Source organism: Lepidochelys olivacea (genome assembly GCF_965140295.1).
Source record: "Lepidochelys olivacea isolate rLepOli2 genome assembly, chromosome: 2".
NCBI classification, from domain to species: domain Eukaryota; kingdom Metazoa; phylum Chordata; order Testudines; family Cheloniidae; genus Lepidochelys; species Lepidochelys olivacea.
The window spans coordinates 87,223,401-87,248,713 of NC_140412.1; the positions used below are offsets into that span (position 1 = coordinate 87,223,401).

The following is a 25,313-nucleotide window of genomic DNA, read 5'->3' on the forward strand; positions in this document are numbered from 1 at the left end:
ACATAAAAATTCATTCTGGTTCCAGAGCTATTATTGATTCTAGCACTATTTCACATTTTAAGTCAAAGGAATCTCTCTGAAACCCACAATCTCTCTAAAATCAGTATGAACTTTTTAAGCGCGCTCCCCGCAGTCCCACTGCCTTCAATGAGGCTTTAATTGAATGAGTAAGCAGAATTTGGCCCTATATTTTATTCAGCCCCACATGGATATGATTCAATCATACTTTCATCATTCCCCTCAATATGCCTGAATATTAAAAAAAACCCAAAACTTTGTTATTTTATCCGAAGACCTCTAAACTTTGTGCGGTTTTTTTTTTTAAATGGAAACAACAAGGGGCCTCAGTATGAAGTTTGTGTTCGAGCTTATTTTGATTCAATAATAAATCAATATGAAATATTAGCAAGAAAATATTTCCCATTAAAAGAGCCTCATATCATAGAGGAGCCAAACCCAGTTAAACACCGTCACAACCATTCTACATCTAACAAGGATTTGAAAGAACAGATTCTACATTAGCACAAGTGGCACAATGAATAAATCTAACATTATCCTCAATATTTGCACCTTCTTAGCCATTACTGTCTTATAGATCTATATCTTGATTTTAAGCTATTTTTTAAAAAAAATCAGGCTCTTGCAATCTATTTCTGTTCATCATCAAGTCATAATTTTCTTTAACCTGGTAACCATAGTTACTTTCCAATTACAAGTAATTCCACAGAACATAAAGCTGCATATTAATTTGGTATACGAGTCCACTATCAATACCTAGATTAAACTAATGATGATTGCTAGTACAATAAGTTTGGTTATCTCTGTTTGTTTTTTCCATTTTAACAGCTTTATTTTTTTTTCCAGATCATTTACTAAGGTTCCATTGTTTAAATGAAAATGTTTTGTAAGGTATTTGAAAATATAATTTGATAAGTATTTGTCTGTTGGTCGACATCTTCTATACACTGAAGACCAAATTTTCAAAGGGGCTCTGTTTGTACATGCGTAGCTCTGTGTGCGCAATTTTTGAATGGCTTTTGTCCCAAGCCCTGGTTCTGCAGTTCCCACCGGCTGGGAACCGTGGCCAATGGGAGCTGTGGGGGTGGTGCCTGCAGGTGGAGACAGCACATGGAGCAAGGAGCTGAGGGAGGGGAGTTCCTGTTGCCCTTCTGGGGAGCCTCCCCCTCGGTAAGCACCGTCCCACACCCCAACCCCCAGCCTCCCCACACCCAAACTCCTGCTGCTGGGGGGCTGCCCAAACTCCTCAGGTGGCTCCTGGGCTATCTGCACGGGCTACTGCAGAAGTCACGGAGGTCACAGAAAGTCATGGATTCCGTGACTTCTGTGACCTTCACGACAAACACGGAAACTTTCTTTTTTATTTTTTTTTTAGAAGAAATAGAATAGGAATGTTAAAAAGCAGCAAAGATATAATTTAAATTATTTCACTTTTGTTTGTACATAGCAAGAGGAATGTACACATAAACCACACCTGTGGATTGTCAAACATAATGCAATTGGCTGAAATAACTTCTTATCTTCACTTTACTACTCCCTTCTAGCTAATCAATAGGTTTTGGTGCCAAAAACATGACTCTGTGATCTGAACTCATTAAGTCGTAGTACTGGGGAAACAAATCTGAGGCAGTAATTAATATATTTAAGACAAAGAGACACTGCATTTGAAGTGATCTGAAATTTTCCCGTATTTAGTACAAGCCTGGGGTCATGTTCCTCCTCCTAAACATGAATTGTTTAAAAGCACACTTGATGAAATGGTTAATCAGAAGTAAAGTCAAGTCAATTTTTAAATAAACAAGTCACCATTTGATACAAATTGTGTGACATGATTCAATACATAGATTCATAGTTGGGTATCTAATACAATTTTGCCTAAAAATTCTGAACCCAAAGATTCCAAAAATTAAATTCTCACCCTTAATAAAAATGCTATTGCCATTGAATAGGCAAAGGCTACTCCAGTTGAAGTCAATATGCTTATTGAATTATATACAGTTTACTGTTTTAAAGAATGTAGCAAAGACTGTTCACTTTAATTAAAAAGGACTACTTCACACTGAAGTTAAAAAATACTGTATATACCAAGCAATATTACATTTAAAAACCAAAAGTCTAAGCATTTGAAAGTATCAAGATGAACAATAAAGGGAAGGTAATATATATTAATGTACACTCACAGGTAAAAATATTTTAACTAAATATACACAAATGAAATGCATACGCTAAAAATAAGCATAATTCTGTCTGTATGCCTCTTCAGCCTTAACCTATAGACAAGAAATCCTCATATACCTCTCCACGTTAGCCTGCATATGCACACATATTCAATATGGGCTTCAATCTTGCAAACCATTCCCCACATCACATATGGCCTATAACTATCCTCCAGTTTATCTAATCAGTGTTAGGTAAAGACACCAACAACTTATCTCTTACCTTCCATGTGCAGACCAGAGACTCTACCCTCCCCCTCTCCAATTACTTGTTATGATTAAGACAAAACAGCCTATCACCGCATTCTCCATATACTGTTCATACTCCTGAGGGCATTCTGCACCAACAAATAAATTCTGTGCCAAAAAATTAAAAATTCTGCAAATTTTATTTGCCAAATAAATGTGGAGGCTCCAGCACGGCATTGGGGAGCACAGGCCACTCTCTGCATAGAGGTGGGAGATCACTGCGCAGCTCCCCTCACCCCAGACATGGACTCAGTGGTGAGGCTGCACCCAACCCTGACACAGCGCAAGGACTGGGCCTGCCCCAGAAACACCCCCCTCCATGCCAGGTGCACCAGGAATGGGCAGGCAGGATCAGCAAGGCAGTATTCAAGTACAAAGGGGCTTAGTGTGGGGGGGATCCAGGTGTGGGTTGAGAGGATTCTGTGTGGGACAATCTGGGTGAGGGTGGCTCAGTGGGGGATCTGTGTGAAGGGGGGTCTGGATGCACGGGGGGGGGGTTCTGGGTGGAGTGATAATGGGACACTGCAGGGGGTCCAAATGAAGTTTGTTGGGGCTCAGCAGGAGGGTCTGGGTGTCAGGGGATCGTTGTGGGGGTCCAGATACTGGGGGAATGTGGCTCAGTGGGGTGGGGATCCAGGTGCGGCTGAGTGGGGCTCAGTGGGGTGGGGATCTGGGTGTGGGTGGCTTGTTGGGGTGGTCCAGTGCAGGGGGAGTGGGGCTCATTGAGGGGGGTTCTGAGTGTGGGGAAGTGAGGATTGGCAGGAGGGCATGAGGGGTTCTGGATGCACGGAGTTTGGGCGGATGGGGGAGCAGCTCCCTGTACAGGGATCCCTCCCCCTGCAGCTGAGGAGCAATGGGTGCAGGAAGCGAGGAAGGGGAAGTTTGCAGAGCTTCCTGCACCTGTGGGAGAAATATAGGGGTGGGTCTGACCCAGCCCCAGATGCCGTGCAGGGGAAGAGGAAGTCCTGTCCTTCCCAGCCCAGCCAGGACTAGCAGCTGAGCCCAGCGCAGGGTAGGGAGCCGGGTCTTCCGTAGTCCTGCCCCCTGCACCACAGGGATTTACCTCTTTGCCGGCTGCCCTGGGCACCCAAAACGTACTGCTGGGGAGGGTTGCATGACTGCTCTTGTGGCTTCCCCTTGCTTCCCAGTGAGAAAGTTATTTTTCTGAAGGGAAGCAAAGAAATCTGTGGGGGACATAAATTCTGCACCTGCACAGTGGCGCAGAATTCCCCCAAGAGTACTAGTTCAGAAACTACTCTGTCCCCTGTTTATCATTCTACTGTGAGGTAATGTCCACCCTACCACACTCCTTCTCCTGACTGAAAAAATCCTATTATACCTTCCTTATTCACACGGTCATTAAGAGTCTCAGACCCTGCCTTCCAGTTATAAAACATAGATCTTTTTTCACCCTATACATGCAGGCCACAAAACTTCAAAATACTCTGTTCATCAAAGCGAGTGATACGGGTAGAACTGGATAACCTGGCGCCTGAGATAAGCTGCTACCACCATAATGCACTTGGTAAACATTCTCGGTGCTGTCGCCAGGCCGAATGTGAGGACCACAAACTGGTAGTGGTGGGGCCGCACCGTAAACCGGAGGAAGCATCTGAGTCCTTGAAAAATCACGATGTGGAAGTGTGCGTCCTTCAAGTCGAGGGCAGCATACCGGTCTCCCGGATCCAGGGAGGAGATAATAGAAGCCAGGGAAACCATGCAGAACTTTACCTTCTTTAGGTACTTGTTGAGATCTCGCAGGTCCAGGATGGGCCATAGATTGCCCTTGGCCTTTGGGATTAAAAAGTACCAGGAATAGAACCCCTTGTTCCTGTACTCGAAAGGAACTTCTTTGACCGCACCCAGCTGTAGCAACCCTCTTACTTCCTGTGCGAGGAGAGTCGCGTGAGAGGGGTCCCTGAAGAGGTACAGGGAAGGCGGGTGGGAATGGGGGGTGGGGTATAAAGGAACTGGAGGATATAACCCTGCCCCACTGTGCTGAGGACCCAATGGTCCGAGGTTATAGTGGTCCAAGCAAGGAGGAAAAGGGAAAGGCGGTTGGAGAACTCTGGGACAGATGGATCCGGGGAATAATCTGGTAGGTCACACTCGGGCGCACTCTCAAACGACCATTTGGCCCTTTGCTTGGTATGGGTCGAGCCCAACTGGACAGGGGGTGGAGCCAGGTGGCTCAGATGGCGCTTGTAGCCCTTGGCTCATTTGGGGGGCTGGTCCTGCTGAGGCTGGCTCCCCCGGCCCTGAGGCTGCTGCGGTTTGAACCGCTTATGCACTGGAGCTGGGACATAGAGACCCAGGGTTTTCAGGTTGGTGCGGGAGTCCCAGAAACCATGCAACTTGCTGTCCGTTTGCTCCGCAAATAGGGCTCGGCCATCGAAGGGCAAGTCCTGCATTGACTGCTGGGCCTCAGAGGACCACCCAGAGAGAAGCAACTAGGAGGCTCGCCGCATGGAGATAGCAGAAGCCATGGTGCACCAGCAGCATCAGCGGCATCTGACGCCGCCTGGAGGGCCGCCCTGGCCGCGGTCATGACCTCATCAAGGATCTCTCAGAACTCCTTCTTGGAAGCCTCGGGGAGCGACCCTTCGAACTTGGCCATGGCTTGCCACATAGTCATATCGGCCAAGGAGGGCTTGGTGGTTGCCTGCTCTCAGCTGAAGGCTGGAAGACGAATAAATCTTACATCCAAAGAGATCCAGGCTCTTCAAGATTTTATTTTTGGGGGTGGCCCCAGTTGTCCTTGCCTCTCCTTGCGGTTAACCGCCTTGACCACAAGGGAGTTGGGGGCAGGGTGAGAGTATAAGTACCCATGTCCCTTTGTTCGCATAAAATACTTTAACAGCCCCTATCTCTAAGAGGGCTGGACGCGAGAGCTTATTCCTTCACTCTCCCTCTTCCCTGGTCCTTCTTGCATGAACAGAGAGCAACAATACCAGAAGTCCGAAGGTGCAAACAATTTGATGTTTATTGGGGTGAACTTCCAGCAAGCTTAAATCCAAGTTCCTTTTTCCTTATTTTTGAATCCTAACTTACTTCCTGTTTGCCTCTAATTTTTTAATAATATTCTTAGCTATACCTTAACCAATCATTCTACTTGAAATTTAACTAACGAATCCTAACATATTGTAACCAATTATATCCCACCATCTTAATTAGTTTACACCCAGCAAAATTAATTATACAGCAGACAGAAACAATCACAGAACCAGACAGAGACCATGCAAATAAACAATAGCAAAGTGGGAACTATAATGACGAACAATACAGAAGTGAGGATTTCACAGCTACATCTATAAAGACATAAGGGTTTCCCAGCGGTGTCTATTGATAAGTGAGTTCTTACCAGACAGAAAACTATCAACCTAAATTTCCTTTTACATCTTCTAGGCTCTTCCTTTTCTCTGGAGGTGATAGATCGGATCACCTTCCTAACAGCCCCATATTGACTAGTTTGGAATGTGAGGCTGTGACCATACGCTTCCCAGCTTATGGCTGCCTCTGCTGCTTAGCCAAAGGCATTGGCCTAAGAACAGGGCCTCAGACTGTCACAGTGAGAGAAGGCCCTTACACAGATTCTTTCTTGTATACCTCTATTACTAGCTAAATGATAAACATATACCTACATTCTTAGAGTATAGGCCTTTACAGACAGGCCTGAATATCTATATCCTAACAGCAAAAAGAAAAGGAGTACTTGTGGCACCTTAGAGATTAACAAATTTATTGGAGCATAAGCTTTCGTGAGCTACAGCTCACTTCATCGGATTCATTCCCCCCCCCCAGCCATGGGGTGGCAGAGCTGGGTGGGGGAGGGTGCAGGGCACGGGCACCACCCAGCACATGTGGATCCCCTTGCAGGGCACAGGCTGGCGCTGTTCTACCACGTGACAGTCCCTGTGCTGGCAAGTCCCCCCTGGCGATGAAGTGAGCTGTAGCTCACGAAAGCTTATGCTCAAATAAATTTGTTAGTCTCTAAGGTGCCACAAGTACTCCTGTTCTTTTTGCGAATACAGACTAACACGGCTGCTACTCTGAAACCTATATCCTAACAGGGGCCAGGGAAGAGGGGGTCTGCTACAGGGCATTAGTGATTTCACGAAGGGGTAGAGTCACCCAGGCAGGAGCCGAAGACCAGAGGGCATCAGAGAGTCCGAGGGCTCTTCCAATTCCTCTACCTGAAGTCCCAGGTTGGAAGCAACCCTCTTCAACAGTTCCTGGTGCACTTTGGCATCATCCTGAGAAAGTGGGTGAGGGAGCCCTGTGATAGCCTCGTCTGGCGATGACTAGAACGATGCCGGTGCCATGGGAACCTCCACTTCCTACCATTGGAGCCTCAAGCACCGGAGGGAGATGGCATACCGAAGCCACTGGCCTCTCTGAAGCTCCCAACGCTTACCGGACAGCCTGGGAAGGTTGGGTGAACCCCCAGGGGTTCCATGACGCAGGCTACTGTACTTGGGGCCATGGGACAGGTTTCAGTGCTGATAATGTAATCGGCACTGTCAGTACGGGAGCCTGCCCCACACTTAGGAAACCCTGCTCCGTGCTGGAGATATAAACGGAGTGGTCGGTACCGGGCAACAAGGATCAGGCGGAGTGGTGGCTCTTGTCCAACTGGTGCTGGTCACTGCATCCCAAAGCTAACCCATCTGAGCAAGACTGGAGTCTTGGTCTGGATCTCAGGAACAGATGGCGTTTGGCGGATCTGCGTTGGACACCCGGCGATCCATGCCTCATGCTACTCGACTGGGACCAGGACGTCAAACAGGACTGGAAGCTACCAAGGGCTGGTTGCCAGGAGGATCTTCCTGAGTAGGGCGACCTACTTCTTAGAGACGGGCGATGATGGCCCAGTGATCTGTGGTCTCTGATCCTCAGACGGTCCCATGATTGGTACCAGGCCCTTAGAGATGGTCGGGGCCGGTCTGGCAGTTCTTGCCACATGGCGCATGCCTCAGAGGGTCTGCACCAATCTACCAGCAAGGTACATCTCGAGTCCCTCGATCGGTGCCCCCTGTGCAGAGACTGAAGAGGGCTCCACTGGGCTTGACTTTCTAGTCCTGAGGCGTGACAGCTTCAGGCGGTGAGCAATGGCGGGACGTCCCGCTCATTGGGGAATAGTGCTGCTGAGGCAGGGACACACACAAAGGTCCCAACGCGCGTTTTCCCCAAGACCAGGATACTGCTGGAGCTGGTGTGGGAGGCACCAGGAGCGTCAGGATCTCCTGAGCTGCTTGAAGGGCTTCAGGCATCAACAGCACCTGAAGCTGTCCGGGGCCTGCACCACTATCTGGAGTGCAAGTGAAATATGGGATGGGGTGCACCGCTCAACTTGAGCTTGAGCCCAACTTCCCAAAGGGGGCGTTGAGCTGCCCTGCATGGGTCATGGCTCGTCCCCAGCCCTCTCTTTTCCCTTACAGGAGGTAGGAGATTATACCCCCCCAGTCTTTTTCGGCTTCTTGACTGGAGCCATGGAGGGAAACCGATGCCGGCTCATGGACGGCGCTGGCAGAGTACTGTGCTCGGTGCAGAGTCGGTGCATTAGGAGCGCTTTCAGATGGATATCGCGCTCCTTCTTTGTCCTAGGCTTAAAGGACTTGCAGATATGCACTTTTCACTTATGTGTCCTTCACCTAAGCACCTTAGGCAGCTGCTATGGATCGCTGATGGGCATAGGCCATTTGCAGCGATCACAGGGCTTAAAGCCTGGGGACCGCAGCATGCCCTGTCCCCCTGGTAAGTCCTGTTTGGGACTATCAAAGAGTTTGAAAACTACTACTATGCATAAGTAAAAAACTACTGACTATATACAACTGTATTATAGGTTTTCAAAGTTCACAAGGACAGAGAACGACACAACGCTAGCTGAAGCAGCAGATGTTCCAGCACCATCACTGGTGGCAAGAAGGAAGTAAGGGTGGGGGGAGTCAGTGGTCCCATTATACTGCACCATGCGGGCGCCACTCCAGAGGGTGCCAGAGCCGATTCCCTACGGATACTGCTGACGCAAAAATTTCTGGCACCCAGTGCATGTGGCGAGCACAAACACCTAATATGGCATGGACATGAGCAAGCACTCGAAGAAGTAGTAGTATATTCCTTTTTTTATTGCCTTAACTTGTGTGAATGTTGTGTACGTGTATGTGAAGGACTTAGGGCTGATTACTGGTTTTGCACACACTGAACTGGGGAGAGAAGGACCTCCAGGAAAAGTAGATAAGAATTTATGGTGGGTGTTTGGGACTATACTGGCCCAAGCTGCACCTGTCTATCCCACCCTCATCATCTCCTCCATTAAGGCCCTACAGGGGCAGGGTTTAAATAAAATCTCTTTCTTATCTCCCTTCTGATAAGTGGGTTGGAAGTACCATTGCCACTTTGTGTTATGATCTCCCTGGTGCACATCAACGACTCAGCGCTTGGTTTTTCCACGTAGGCTGCCTACTCTCCTGCTGCCTATTGATTCTTGTGTTTGAATTTAGGTCGCTAGCATGCTGTGCATTACGGAGTGTCTAAGATCACACTGCCGAATCCATACGTTTTTTAAAAAGTCAGTAAACTGCAGGAAGCAGTCGGAAACTACTGCATTGGTTCTGTAGGAGATTCTCTAATGAGAAACAGTTCTCAGCAGGAGCAGAACCAGAACAGTAGCATTCTACACTGCCACAGTGCCTAGGCTCCAGGACACAGAAATAAAATAGGGCGTGGCCAGAGAACAGCATGCAATAGCTATTCCCCAGCTAATGAATAATGCCCTTGAGATCATTACCAGTTGGCAAAGGTTAGAATAGCCCCCAGGCTGCTCTAACCTGTCTGGGAGAAAGGCTGAAGGACAAACAGGGAACCCTAACCAGCTCCCTGACACCTCCCACAGCAGAGAATCTGTCCCTGTGTTTTTCCCACCACTTCATAAAATGTATTGCATCATTCCCCTGCCTACCCGCAAATGCTGCAGTTTCATTTAGCATTCCAGTTTAAAAGAAATCTACACACCAAAGCTGGCAAACGTAAGCATTCCAGAGGGTTCTGAATTTAATTTAACTGTTGAAAACTGCACAGTTTATAACAAAGCTTTTACGGTTATTTCATTCAGTATAAAAATATCAAAGTTCATTTGAAAAACCTGAGAAACTCCTGTTTATAATGGTGTTCCATAAAGCTGCCTATTACTGAGCAGCTTTAATCCACATCTTGTATTGTGATCTCAATGAGGTGCTGTGAGATAGTAAAATAATAGAGTCTGCAGAAAAACAATGGGGGATTGAGCAAGAAAACAGATGTTATGAGGGGGAGGAGAAGGAAGTGAAGGAAACAAGAATATAGGATACAGAAAGTGATCAGGAAATGGTTGAGGGGGAGGGGAATGGGACTAGTAGAAATTGCTGACTTCATCCATTGCTGGTTTCTGTTACTACATGTACACAACAAAAATGCATACAGAAGAAATTACAGCTGAACTGCTATTATTACTGTGAATACAAATGAATGATAGATATTTCACCAAGCCATTAAGAAGAGTAGAAAGAGCCACAGAAATGGCATATTATGGTTCTCTGTAGACCAGCATTTTTGAATATTCAGGTTTAAATTTCCTTGAGATTTTGACCTTTCTGAAGAACTGAAGAGCCAAGTGTTCATTTATCCTACTTTCATCGCTATGCATCAGCCAATATCTCCAGCCTTATGACTGATGAAGGCTGCAGTGAGCGCTCTATAAAGACCTCAGTGGGTACAGATGAGTTTCTGGAAACAGCTCAAGTTACTGCCTCATCACTTTCTTGCAGGGAGGGGGATCATCAGTCCCAAGCCATTGCCTCAATGGTTGCTGTGAAATGCTTTGTTTACAGGGGGGCACATGCACCATTGACCACTTAAAAGCTTCATTTAATGTTTTACAAAACTGAATGCACTTCAGGCATCAGCTCTTCAGACTTCACTTTTACTTAGCTTGAGTACAGACAAGAGAACGCATTTAATACAAAAATTGCACCATCTGCTCACACATGAAAGGGGAGGTGGATGGCTACAGTGGCCACTCACCCTTCAGGCTAACACATTGTACTGAATTAAGTGTTAAGAAGACCAACATTCTAAATACCTGCAGTTGTTCATATATAATTATCATACCTCAGCACTCATAGGCAAATGACCAGTCCATCATTATGTACATTAGAGAATTAGAAATGCAAGGGACTTCCTAGAGCAACATCCCATGCAAGAGCCTTTTGTCCAGACCCCACCCATTTATTTTGCCACCTCAGAGAAATAAAAACTAACTCTATGCAAAACTCTACAAAGTAGAGGGGGGAAAGCCCCACACCTCTCATTATAGAACATAATTTAGAATTATCTAAATGCCTGCTTTAATTTCCATGGCATCTTAATAACTAGAATTCAGTTAAAAAAATCAACTGCTTCTGCTTTACATTATATAGTTAAACTATTCATGAAATACCATTGCTTTATACACTCATGAATCTATTGCATGATGAGAAAGATGTAGCTTTAGATTCTTATGCCTTTACAGTAAGTGGATATTTTCCCCATTTTTACTGGTTTCGATATTTCTGTATCTTCCCCTCCCACCCAGTATCACAAAAGAAAGGAGAAAAGCATCTGAAACAGAGAAGATGAAGATTTCAAAGTCAGCTGGAAAAATTCAGTACTGTCAGTGCCTATCTTTTCCATCATTTGCTGTTAGTCTATACGAGTAGCTAATGCGTTATTTTTGAAAATGGCTCTGAACACAAGTTACAGCTGTAAAGATGATCAGTCCCAACACAGGCACAAAGATGTTACTGCCCATTTTTATATTCATTTTCGATAGGTGCCCGTTCATTTTTGTAAACCCGTCCAGAATGAAGATTTTTTTAAAACGTAATCAATCCTTTAGACTATGAATGTCACAAGGAGACAGCTGGCAGAGCGCATGCATAACGAGGCACTTGGGTGACGACTTTTCCCATGTGTCTTTAGTCATCATACCAGATCAGCGCACAGTTTCCATATAGAAACTATTCAAATATTTCCGATCTTAACAACTTTCAAGAACGGTACATGACATTTTTTGAATGGTGGATTAAAGTAATTGGGTTAAATTCACCAGTGAGGAAACTCCACTGACCTCGGTGAAGTCATGCACATAAAAAGGATATTCAAATGTCAGTCAGGCCAGACAAAACGAGTTTCAGCAATAGCTCTACACTGTGGATTGCAATTAATATGGTCTCTCATTTCCTCATTCCCCTTAATAGTCAATGTTTAGCGTGTTAAAAAGGCAACAGCTTCAGGCCTACTGGGTAGCATGAGTCTTCCACTGACTTTACTGATGTCAGGATTTCATCCATAGTCCCTTCCCTGAAGTTCTTACAGTATAAGCAGGCAATATACAGGCTCGGGATGGAGCAAAGAGGTGCAATATACGAGCAAAATGAAAAGGTTTGGCTAGGTACAATTCTTGCTAGTGCCAATTTTAAGTCTATATTCCTGTCCTTTCCTATTCCCTCTCCCAACAGGCAAAGCCCAGATTTCCAGCTTCGTTCTTTCCCCCCCTATGGACCCTCATATGCTGCCATTACCCACAGGCACGTAAGGACTGAGACAGTAGGAGCATTAGTCAATCAGAAGAAACTCTCAAAAGGCCTTGATCCTGCTAGGTGACCTGCATGGGTGGACCCGTGCACCCATATGGAGTCCCACTAAAATAAATGGAGCTTCATGTGGCTTCCGGGGTCTGCCCACAGAGATCAACTGGGAGGATCAAGGACTAAAATTTTCCAACTTAATTTTATTAGAGTTTTCCGAATGTTCTACCTACCCCTCTCCGGATTTTCAGCCTCCTGAGAAATTAAGTGGGTTTGCCACGGCAGGACAATGTTATTAGGTTTCACCTGGTGTTAAGCAAGCAAAAACCTCCCCTACCCTTAAAATAGATTATTCACTTCATGGTTCTTAAATCTTAAATGAACCAAACAGTATCACAGAATCTCTACAGATAGTAATTCCATGCTCTAATAATAAGAATATAGCAATAGGGATATATTACAGACCACCTGACCAGGATGGCGATAGCGATGATGAAATGCTCAGGGAGATTAGAGAGGCTATTCAAATAAAAAAGTCAATAATAATGAGGGATTTCAACTATCCCTGTGTTGACTGGGTACATGTCACCTCTGGGCAGTAACATCTTTGTGCCTATGTTGGGACTGATCATCTTTACAGGGGTAACTTGTGTTCAGAGCCATTCAGAGACAACATTTCTTGACACCTTAAATGGCTGCTTCTTGGAGCAGCTAGTCCTGGAACCCAAAAGGGGAGAGGCAATTCTTGATTTAGTCCTACGTGGAGCACAGGATCTGGTCCAAGAGATAGGTCCTATGGCAGATGAAATTCAATGTCGATAAATGCAAAGTAATGCACATTGGAAAACATAATCCCAACTATACATATAAAATGATGGGGTCTAAACTAGCTGTTACCACTCAAGAAAGATCTTGGAGTCATTGTGGATAGTTCTCTGAAAACATCCACTCAATGTGCAGCAGCAGTCAAAAAAATGAACAGAAAGTTGGAAATCATTAAGAAAGGGATAGATAATAAGACAAAAAATATCATATTGCCTCTATATAAATCCATGGTACGCCCACATCTTGAATCCTGCGTGCAGATGTGGTTGTCCCCATCTCGAAAAAGATATATTGGAATTGGAAAAGTTCAGAAAAGGGCAACAAAAATTATTAGGGGTATGGAACGGCTGCCCTATGAGGAGAGATTAGTAAAACTGGGACTTTTCAGCTTGGAAAAGAGTTGACTAAGGGGGGATATGATAGAGGTCTATAAAATCATGACTAGTGTGGAGAAAGTAAGTAAGGAAGTGTTATTTACTCCTTCTCATAATACAAGAAAGAGGGTTCACCAAATGAAATTAATAGGCAGCAGGTTTAAAACAAACAAAAGGAAGTATTTTTTTACACAACGCACAGTCAACCTGTGGTATTCCTTGCCAGAAGATATTGTGAAGGCCAAGACTATAACAGGGTTCTAAAAAGAAGCAGATACGTTCATGGAGGATAGGTCTATCAATGGCTATTAGCCAGGATGGACAGGAATGGTGTCCCTAGCCTTTGTTTGCCAGAATCTGGGTTTGGGTGACAGGGGATGGATCACTTGATGATTACCCGTTCTGTTCATTCCCTCTGGGGCACCTAGCATTGACCACTGTCGGAAGACAAGATACTGAGCTAGCTGGACCTTTGGTCTGACCCAGTATGGCCATTCTTACGGTTATATTTTAATCTGTTGGGTGATCATGTTAGCTGGCTCTAAATGTAAAGCATTTTCTGTAATGGCAAGTAACAGGCTTTCCAATTTGGAGCTTCACTTAAGCAAACCATTGGCTTTTGAAATAATTACTACTGCCTCCTCAAAACAAATAAAATCTTATGAGTGTAAACAGCCAGAAATCGTGGCATCAGATAGCCATAATTTTATATTTTACCTTTTTTAGGTCTCCTATGTTCCTTTATGGTTTAATCCCCTACTACAGATTACAAGAATCCTGTTCATTTGGCAAAGTTAACTGGACCATAATATCCATACTCCAAAATACATTTCTAATAATGGCACTATGAAAACATTTCTTTAGCTCTAACAAGACTACCGTTTGCCAGATGATCAAATTGGGAGATACTGTTGAAATGTGCTTTTGCTGTTGGAAGTATCGCTAAAACTCAAATATGTACCACAAAACCATCCATTGTGGTCCACGTGGTGTCAAATACATAACTCCTCCCTAGCAACTTCTAAAATGTACCAGCTGTTAAACAATTTGCTGGATTCAAATCAAGTTTTACAGATGGTGTGGGAGCAAAAACTTCCATGTACTAAGCAGTCAGAATGGAATTGCATTATTTAGGAGAACATTTATGATGGACCCATGGAGTTGCATATTACAGCAATCTAATTTAAAATCCTTGAGCAAATGGGACACCATCCCAGTTTCACAGAATGGGTTCACTTTTGCTCAGTTACTTGTTAAAGATGCTTTATGGAACACGGAACACAGTATATATGCTACTGGAACATACAATAGGACTGTTTTAGCTAAGTTTCTACAGATGATCAACTCCACTGTTATTGAAGACCAAACACCTCGTATCATCCCTGATATCCTGAAGCAGGACATTGAAACTTTTTCAGTAATAGATCCGGTACACAAATGGATCTTTACAGCTACTTTAAAGGAACAGTTAAAGACTAAGACTGGCATCTTATAAAGTCCATCATTGAGAAGTGGATCAGTTCAATTCTGAAAATTGCTATTTTTGAAGGGGATGCTTTTCTACTTTTCACTTACAGATCTAAAAGTGCTCCACCATGAAGAAAGGTTATTATTATTAGCTCAATTTTCCAACCCAATGCCCTGTACACTGGATCACACTACCTCAGATACAGAATACATCTGGCCAAATCTGGCTTCTTCCTAGATCTGCTGGAGTAGAAGTAAATGAGGTTATAATTCAGACATAAATTAATCTTGTTGTCCACGAACTTGAGCCTGTTGATCACAGTCTCCTTTTACCTTTTTTAAATGCTGGGGCATCATTTGCTGTGGGGGAAGAGGGGCAGTTACACCCTTTCCCCCCCCCAGACTTTTCATGAGCCTATATGCTCCATTATGTCTTCCACTTTTTGCCCCACCAGACTTTGCAGGATGTAATTCAATATTTTATTTGCTGACCCAACTTTCCCTCCCCATCTCCCTGCCAAATTATTCTGAAATGATGCCCATTTAAATGGACAACCTACATTCTGACATTTCCATACTCAGTGAGTGAATGACCTTGACACCTCAGTAATGTTCTTTTCACATAGTTATTCTCATATGCAATTTCCCAATTTTTTTTTTAAAGTTAAAATAAAATTATTTTATGTGCAATTGGGGTATGCATCACAGAACCTTCAGCACAGCTTGAGCCACAGGACTAACTATATTATTATTAGCTTGTGGCAGGAGAAGATTTATCACAGGGGACTAGCCAGATCTGGATCTCTCGGCCTTGACATATGTCACTCCCGTTAGCAAAGGAGAGCAAATGTCTTCTCAAATGGTTCTGTTACCCAACAAAACATGTCCACAGAGAATGTGGACACAGCCAGCCTTTGCTGAACATTGGCACCTGTTGAATCAGCTTTGTATGATTTACATTTCATGTTCAACCCAGATATCGGTTTACACTGCATCATTTCAAAACATCGGGACAGATATACTTGTGCACTAGGATCAGCACCCTTCAGATCAGAGCACAACACACAAATGAAAAATTCAGACTATTTCTTCTTCCTTTTTATTTTTGACTCTTTGGTTGGTAGTTTCAGAGAAAAAGAGCTATGAGAATTGTACCAGCTTTCCTCTTAGGGAGCGCTTATCAGATCTGTCCAATAATGTGTTTGTAGTCTTAAAGTTTACCTGTAACAATCAATTTTTATATCCTAACATGTTACCCAAACTTTTCAGGAATCAAAGAAGAAAGCTGAAACGGCAAATAATTCTGAGAAGTGCTCCCTTCCAGATCCCAACAAACTTCTCCTAACAGTCATGTTTGGTTGCTAACCAAATGACTGGAAGTAGAAAATAAGGGATTTCAATTTTCTTCTTTTCTGCTAACTCTACATATTGCCTTCCAGCAAATCTTCCTATTCTTCTGTTGGGGTGGAAACCTTGGCATCTAAGATTCACATGTCTATTGCACCTGAACCTAAAAATGACATAACCTAATTACTCCCTAGATGTCCTCTTCAAAATCAGAAATTTCTTACCAAATCCCACAAAAGTTTATATATGTGTTTAAGTTTACATACTGTGAAGCCAATGGGAATATTCACAGTGCTTAAAATTAACCACATATGTAAATTTTTGGAGGACCAAGGCCACAGAAACTGTCCTTAGCCTACAAAAGAGTAAAATTCTATTCCATAAAGAGCACTTCGGTTGGTTTTTTATTCTGCCATATTTAACCTCCCAGTGCTTGCTGAGCTAACCTTAGCTAAAAGAAAAATGTAAAATCCTATTTAGGTTTGCCAATTGACAATACCAATATAAAATAAGCACATTTTGTTTTCTGAGAGTTGCATACACTGATCTCACTTCCCTGAATTTGTTCAATAAACAAAACACAGCAATGTCGTAAGAATACACAGGAGCTGCATGACTGTCTCCAGACACTAGAGACTGATCCAACTCAGTGCCAAGTTAGTGGGCATGCCTTAGTGGAGACAAAGAATTTCAGTTCAACAGTTTACATATCCAAACTTGTCTACTTTTTGGAGGACAAATATTTCTACATATATTTTCTGCAGAATTATATTCAGTTAAATGTTTAAGGCAGAAAGTTTGGGGTAATTTCAACATGCCTTCTATTTAAACATTGGTCATGATAATAAGCCCATTGAAGCCAATGGAAAAACTCTCATTGACTTGAATGGAATTTGGATCAGATCTAATGTGAGATGTATTCTACATGTCTTCATCCTGGAAAAAAAAAAAAAAGCAGTAAACTCCCTAGTAATATTTTGGACTGAATTAGTGATCTATATAAATCAGATTTTCCTGCTTAGTTTGTTGCTTATATTCTTAGTCAAACAAAAGCAGAATATATTAAATATTTCATAACACTGAAGTACTCTCCATCCATGGTTTAAAATGGCATATTTTGTCTAGTTAAAGCAAACTCAAGTAGGTATGTTCTCTTTTTGTTTACCTCTGCTTATTTATTAAAATGTGCTAGTGAATGCAACTACTTAGAAATATTTCCTCACTCCCCTTCAGTTATCCGCCTTTGATCTAACAATGATACAAGAAATACCTGCCTTAAGATCTGACAGGTGTTGGATTAATGAATAATTGTTTGGCCAGTCTGTTGCAGTACTATAAACACTTAATATTTTAGGGGGGGGAATCGTTCTCGTCTCATTTTAAGAGCTCCTAGGACATATGGTGACCTGAGTTGCAGTGCTGACAGTAACATAATTTATTAATAAATTGGAAGTAAATCCATGTCCATGAGAAAAGCAAAAGATGGTTTATACCATTCACTGGCCTCTATCCCACTCAAGAATATTTAAATATATATTACTTCCGTCTACCTGTCACTTCTTGTAACATGTTTAGATTAACAGATACAATCCAGAGTTCAGAGACTACTGCAACATCAGAAAGGATTTCTGAGAGATGCTATTTGCAACAACAGAGTCTTCAGATTTCCTTAAACATGCTGGCAAATGCATGCTTTCAACTCTTGTTGAACCAGGGATTAGAATGGCGAACATAGATTAAAACTTCATGTTATTCTGTGCATTTTACACTTCAGTATGCTCATTTAAAGTATTATATGCTAAGCCTCAGAACTAAAAAATGCTCAAACACTGGCTGATTTTCTTCTTTATGCTCACTGGTCCAAGTCCAGTATGTTTTGATTTTATGGGCTCTTAATTTTGTTCTGCTCTGCCAAAGCATTTCTATTAGGTGGAGTGTAGGTACACATCATTCTGATTACATTCAGACAGCATTAGAGCTATGAGGGGACCAAGTGCTGTGCAGTTTAATTGCACTGTAGGGGAAGGCTGAGAAGAAGTTTGAGAGGCTACATGGGAAGTTGACACACCCTGCAGAGTTCAACTCCATAGCAATTTCCTCTTCATCTCCTCACTACAGGAATTTGTGACAAGTAAAAGCAGAGAAGCCATAAACATGGAGCTGAAAGATGTGCCACTAACTAGATCTTTCCACCACTGCAGAACAGGGGCACAGGAACCTTACGAAACAGTGCAGCCCTAGGTCTGCACTAGCAACTATGGAGTGGCTTGGCTGCTTTGCCTTCTCCATCTCCTCTGTTTCAGCAATTAAATATCTTCAATTGACAGCAGACCCTAAGAAACAATCAGCCAAAAAAACCTAGTTTCTCTGAAAGCGGGTTACCCACAGCAATTGGCATTTGCATGAGATGCCAGACAACTGGCTGACACACAATTACATGATGCAGTTCCCATAAACTGGCACACCAGTTGCTAAACAATGACTGGCATTCAAAGGATTCTTCTGGTGAAAGCTTAGAGAAAAGTTCCCTCAAGCTGTGATTAGCAGATATTATTGTGGACTAGGGTGTTTAGGAATTCTTAACAGGAAAAGCAACCAGAATACTTTAGGGATGTAGATACAGGATTTTTGTATAATCAAACTCCATTAATACTGATAAAACAGGGCCCATGACAGAGCCTTTAGTACCCAGATAACTTCTTGTCATTAGAGTTGCTATTGCATTCATATGATTCTCCAAGCTTTGGTACATCAGGCAGAGGAAGAAAAGAATCAGATAAAACCCCCATAATCAGTCCATAAGCTGAGAGAGGGAGTTACCAAAAAAACCAACCAAACAAAAAACACACACATCTGAAACACCCTGAACCCAAGATTTCTCCCTACTTTAAGACTGACTCATGATATTTTGGATTCCAAGGACAGACTGAGCTGCCAATGTAGAACACCAACTCACTTTATCACTTGACTTACATTCGTCTTCCTACTGACAAAGAATGTGGGAATGCTTTCCTTAAGTAATGAGGAGGTAAAAGTGTAAAATTTTTCACCATTCTCAAGAGTGCACTATATTTTCTTTGGATTTTGTTCATTTGCACTTCAGAAAGACAGGAAATTCCAGCTGCAAATTCTTGTCCAGCATTTTAAATACCAAGTGAAGTGCTTTACTTCCATTACCAGACAGTTTACCAAGGAACATAAGCACTTTAAGAAAAAGAGGTGTAAATATTTTTGTCCTTTTCTGTCAAGCGGAAAGCATTTGCACTAGACTCATAGCCAACAATCACTCACTGCCGCAAAAGAGCTTTAATTTTGGACGTGGACCTGAGCTTACAATCCTTCCTCACATGTGTAGTCCCACTGAACACTCATGCGAGTAGTGAATATTTGTGGGAGTATGGGTTGCAGGATCATGAGCTATGTGGCCACACTAGCAAGCAGCTTTGGAGTACAAGTATAACAGACAATATGAAAAACTACAAAAAACGTGCAATACTAAACTAAAACTGTTTAGTTTAAAAACTAAACTAAAACTGTTAATTCTTTTTCAGCAAGTCAGTTGCACTGACTTATCTCTTAGCTATACATTTAATATCAGTATTCATACGCAAATTCCTCCAGGGATAACTGTTCTAACATCCAGAGACCTCATATGGTAAGAAAAATGTGCTATATATATATATGGGTACGTAGGTTCCTTTTTTATTTACAATACATTGTCTTGAGACTGTGTATTTTTTAAATCGCCAAATAAGATCATGTGAGATATAGATATTACTATTTAATATATTAAAATAATGGCTATATATTTAAATTAGCTTGTACCCGGCAATGAACTTTCACACCAATGTACCAATGCTTCCACACCATAAGATCTATAATAGAGATGCAGCAGATCTGTTATACTTCTTATTAATCTAATGAAGACAGATCTTAACACACTTTATTTCCTTTGGTAAGCAATAACATCTCTTTAAATGCCATTATTCTCTGAGGTATTTAGAGTAAAAATCCTGATGAAATGAAATTACAACACATGTACTATAATCACCATGCAAAATTAAATAATCTGGACGTTATTGTTCCCCTCCTTCTCCCAAAGAACCAGCAACAGTGATTAGAGCATGTCATGAATTAATAATTTATCAATTGAAAAACAACTATTCAGTTATACAAGTGTAAAAAATGTTTTGATCAACTTATTTTGGGAGAACTTGTATTTAAAAAGGAAAATGTATTTTGAAGGTTCAGGCGTGATTAAATTATTTTATGAAATAATTAACCACCCCACACCCAAGAAAAAAGGCATTAACGGAATACTGACCCAACCTCAACTATGCAGTGATGCTAGTGGGTGCTATTAATAGAAATGGAGGATTTCCCCATGCCATTTGCTGTCAAGAGCACAATGATTTGGAATTACCCAATTTTAACCATTAATGCAGATTCCCAGCACAACTGCAATTATAATTAGCATTTTGATAACCAAACTCAAGGTGAAAAATGCGTATTCTCTAGTTTTTATTTATATCTGGTCATGTGCAAGTGCTGTCATGCAGTTTCATGCTTTATCCTTGAATAAGGAGCAAACCATCACACTTGTTTGTGAAATTAATACGTATTTTTCTTCCTTACACATAAATCTTCTCTTGCCTAAGCTCTTAAAATGATTTCATATAAATCAGTTTCATATATCAAGAGCCAAATAAGCTGGGGCTTTAAAATGTTTAAAGCCACCATATGTTGAACACCACACTTGTATTTTTATTCTACATTCACTTTGCCTCTTTGAGGCCTGCGGCAAACAGCTGTCATTAACATTCACCCCTTCTGCTAACACTTCCCTTAATCCCTGAAGGGCTTCCCAGCCTATAATTAAACTTTCCAGCTGTCGCGCTCATAGATGGCACCAATATGCATCACTTGTTTTATAATATTTCCTAAAAAAGCTCTTTTTACTGTTTTTAAGAGCCAGGCACTGGAACCACACCCCTTTTGAGATTCAAGTTTTGTGTTAAATATGCTCATTATCTTCTAAATCAGGTCATCTTTTATTAATTAATTTAACTTTAAAAAGTGGATTTATCAATAGCCTGAGTGCGAAAAAGAACTGAAGAATGGTGGCCGAAAGTGGGTAAACTCTTCCACATTATGAATGGCAAAATATTCTGAAAAGAACAGTATATCCACAACCATTTCCAAAAATGTTCAGTTTAATTCTAAAGCTCAGACACCAGTCTTACAATGAAATAGCTGTGGTCTGGAAGGCCATCCTGAATAAATGCAAGTGAAAGACCGAACATCTCACTTTGAAGCTTTTAATTTGGATTAGGATCATATATACACAACCACCTGAAAAGACTGCTTTTCACACATCAATAAATATCCTGTTTTCTGAATAGGGGTGAATAAACTTTTTTTTCCCCTGAATTTGAGCCCATTTGAACATCATGGCTGCAAAATTTTGATTTACTTAAACATTACTCAATTGGCAACTGAAAAAGGAGTAAAAATGCTTGAAATAAAAAGAAACCAAATACTCTGTTTATATGCCACATATCAACTACGGTAACTACTTGTGACAACGTAGCTTTTTGGGTAGGGGGTATTATGCTATCCCTTGTACAGTCATAGCACAGAAACAGTAGAAAAAATATTACACAACTGACAGATAAAAAAGTCAAACTTAGATTAGTTGAGCATCCAGAAAATAAAATAAGCTTGAGAGGTTTGCAAAACCTATCATACGCTCTTGCTTCTAATTCACTGTGATGCTAGCAACCAGGCTGTGCAGTAGCTTATTTTCAAACTACAGATCTTGTACTCCATACATTAGAAATCAGGATGGAGCACTCAGTTTCAAAATACAAAAAAGCAACATTAGCACTTCAGCAGTAGAGCACTCTTACAAATAATAATTAAAAAAGTGAGATCTAAGTATTGAATTTATCTCAGAAGTACTAGGCAAGACTTAAAGCCAAAGCATGTTGTGACTTCTAAATGTTTTAAGACAAGACAAGGGAGTAACTGACCTAGAATGTTCATCAACAGGCTAAATAATTGCTTCATGGTAATATTTTATTGGGATTGTTGATGGACCTTTGCCAGTCTATTCACAAGAAGACTATTCACCGTAAGACTGGCAAAGGTCCATCAACAATCCCAATAAAATATTACCATGAAGCAATTATTTAGCCTGTTGATGAACATTCTAGGTCAGTTACTCCCTTGTCTTGTCTTAAAACATTTAGAAGTCACAACATGCTTTGACTTTAAGTCTAGCCTAGTACGTCAGAGATAAATTGAATACTTTGATCTAGCTTTCATGTTTCTGAAACTAAAGAATGCTTTAAAATGAGATTAAGGCTGCACCTTTCTAAAAGTTATCTGCTATTTAAACAAAATGGGGGCACCATCACAGGAAAGGAATGTATTAACTTTAAAATTACACTATTGTTGAGGTTGTTGATTTTCTTCTTGAGTTTCTCTAAGATGCCTTACCTTCAGATATTCACATGGCAAAGTCTTTTCTAAAAATTACATACTAGCTGTTCAGTTTAATAATTACTCGTGCTGGTTGGGAGTGTTTCGTAGAATCATAGAAGATTAGGGTTGGAAGAGACCTCAGGAGGTCATCTCGTCCAACCCCTTGCTCAAAGCAGGGCCAACACCAACTAAATCATCCCAGCCAGGGCTTTGTCAAGCCAGGCCTTAAAAACCTCTAAGGATGGAGATTCCATCACTGCCCTAGGTAAAATTATTTTCTGTTGAAAAAAATGCCAACTAATGGGACAGATTTTCTGGTCCCAAATGAAACTTCTGGTAGGTGTGGGAAAGCATTCACCCTATTATAGCCATTAGCCCAGTGGTTAGGACACTCATCTGGGACGTGGGAGACCAGGTTCAAATCAGGCACAGCAGGGCTTGAACGTGCGTCTCCCACACCTCAAGTGAGTGCCCTAGCTGCTTGGCTCTTGGCTATTCTGGGGTAGAGTTCTCTATAATTTTTGTAAAGGTCTTGCTTTTGTTCTGCATCAGCATGGAAACAAATGCATCAGAATGGAAACCTCAAAATGAAATGTTCATGTAACAATTCTTGTTTTCTAGCCAACCTTAATAATTACACAGAAAATTGTCAGCTAAAATGAGCTAGATTCTTTGCTGTAGACTCTTAAAAGATTAATAATTCTGTTTCAGCCATGTCAAGTTTTAAAAAAATCACTCCTTGCTAAGGATTATGTACAAGTCATACATGAAGCTTTACACTTTGTCCATGTATGAGTTATCCTTGTGGTAGTTTGGAAGCGGGGGGGTAAGTGGGGAAATAATGTATTAGTAATTCTTTCAAAAACACAGTTGAAAGTTTCCTTCCATCCATCCCCCTACCTTAAACTGTTTTGGTTTTTTTTAAATCACCTTTGAGCACAGAGAGAGTATGAACTGTTTAAACTTCAAATGCAATTTTTTTGGAGCGTTATGATGAACATATGAAAACAGAGTGTCTAACTGAAAACTGTTTGCACGTCTTAATTATAATGGTCATTACTAGCAGTGTAAATGATATAATTTAAATATTCATATGGCTGAAACAGAATTATTAGTCTTTTAGGAGTCTACAGAATCTAGTTCACTATAGCTGACAATTTCTGTGTAATTATTAAACTCAACAGCTACTATGTAATTTGGGAAAGGGAGGTTTGCCACATCCCCAAACATAGTCTGGCTCTCAGATGTAATATCCAGGGGGGATCTGAAGGAGGCAGGGAGGGTCCACGTGGAGGCTCTATGTCCTCGGCACCCAATCCACTTCCTGTCCATCAGGCTGCAATGGTGCTATCCAGTCAGAGTCTTCCCTAGTAAAAGGCTGCCCCCAGAATTGGGCCCACATCCTGTCACAGGCTTGTATAGAAAAGGTAATACATAGGGCTGTTTTGCACTTTTTGCTTTATCTTGGTGGATCCAGGAGGTTTGTGCTCCCTCTGTGTTTTTTTCACCCTCCACCCAACTCCTGGCCTGATCAGTCCCCCTCCAGCCTGATCAGTCTCTACCCCCGCTGAGAGATTTCATTTGGCCCAGGAAAAGGATTTGGGGATTGTGCCACACAAGGTGCTGACCCAGCTCTCCACACGGGAGGAATGAGATCCCTGTGTGGAGGACCACCTCTACACATAGGTCGAAAATATTATTAGCAGAAAATATTATTCTTTATGGCAGACAGAGTGTAGAAGTGCTACTGTAGCTGCTTAAGGAGTTTACAAGGTACCCTGGCAAAGTCAGCAGAGCTTCTAACCTCTTCCCACCTGAATCCCCAGAGCAAGGACCTTATATGATTCTCAAGTGAAGAGCTTTAGATTGTACCTGTTTCCATCTTTTATTCATTTTAAATCTCTCTCTCTTTTTGGGGATGGGGGGCGGGAGGGAGATGGGACCACCCCCTTTCTAACTCCTTAAAAACTCGGAGGGGGGGAAGTTTAAAAGGTTGGGTTTTTTTGTTTTTGTTTTTTTTTTTAAGTTTTTTTGTATAAGGTTCCACCATATACAAATTACAGCAAATGAAAGCGGTAAGGTTCCAATACATTATTAATTAGCTGCATTACACACACGTATTTCCTGCTTCTGTTTTCCTCATTATAGATGCAGTCTAATATATTATCTTTAAATCAATTAACATATGTATCAAACACACAGAACGAGCAATATAGCCAAGTTACTGTGGTGGTCAAAACCTCAGTTTTTCCATCTCCTGACTTTATGGCTTTCACTGTGCAACTTTAGCAATGCGGGGTTAAATTAAATTTACCGATCTAATTTAAGTCTGCAATCTGCTCTACTGTTTTGATGTGGTCCTGGTAAATTTGTACAGTGTCTAGCACATGATGGGCACCACCATTATGATTCATTTGTTTCTGGTAACAATGATACCTGTATGTAAAAATCAAATACAAATGACTTCTTGGGGAAAAAATTGCATTGCTCAGAACTCTCAAGTGGTGGGCCTGGTTACATGATGAAGAGGATAAAACTCGCCCTCCTCCCATCAGTGGCCAATTACAGAACTCCATACAATTGTGACTTGCCAGTGCAGGGGGTAGTAGGTCACATGTGGACCAGCACTGGGCGAATGAAGCTTGGTTTTTAGAGGGTACAGCAACGGGTGGGGACTCTGTGTGAAAATTGTACAGGTGATGTTGCTTTTCCACCTTCCTATGCATTGC

At 41.9% G+C, this 25,313-nt stretch overlaps 1 protein-coding gene across 23 annotated transcripts in view; it reads right to left on the reverse strand.

The window, feature by feature from the left end:
- EPB41L3 (erythrocyte membrane protein band 4.1 like 3) overlaps window positions 1–25,313 on the reverse strand; it is a 132,058-nt gene that overhangs the window by 90,678 nt on the left and 16,067 nt on the right. The window lies entirely within an intron of this gene.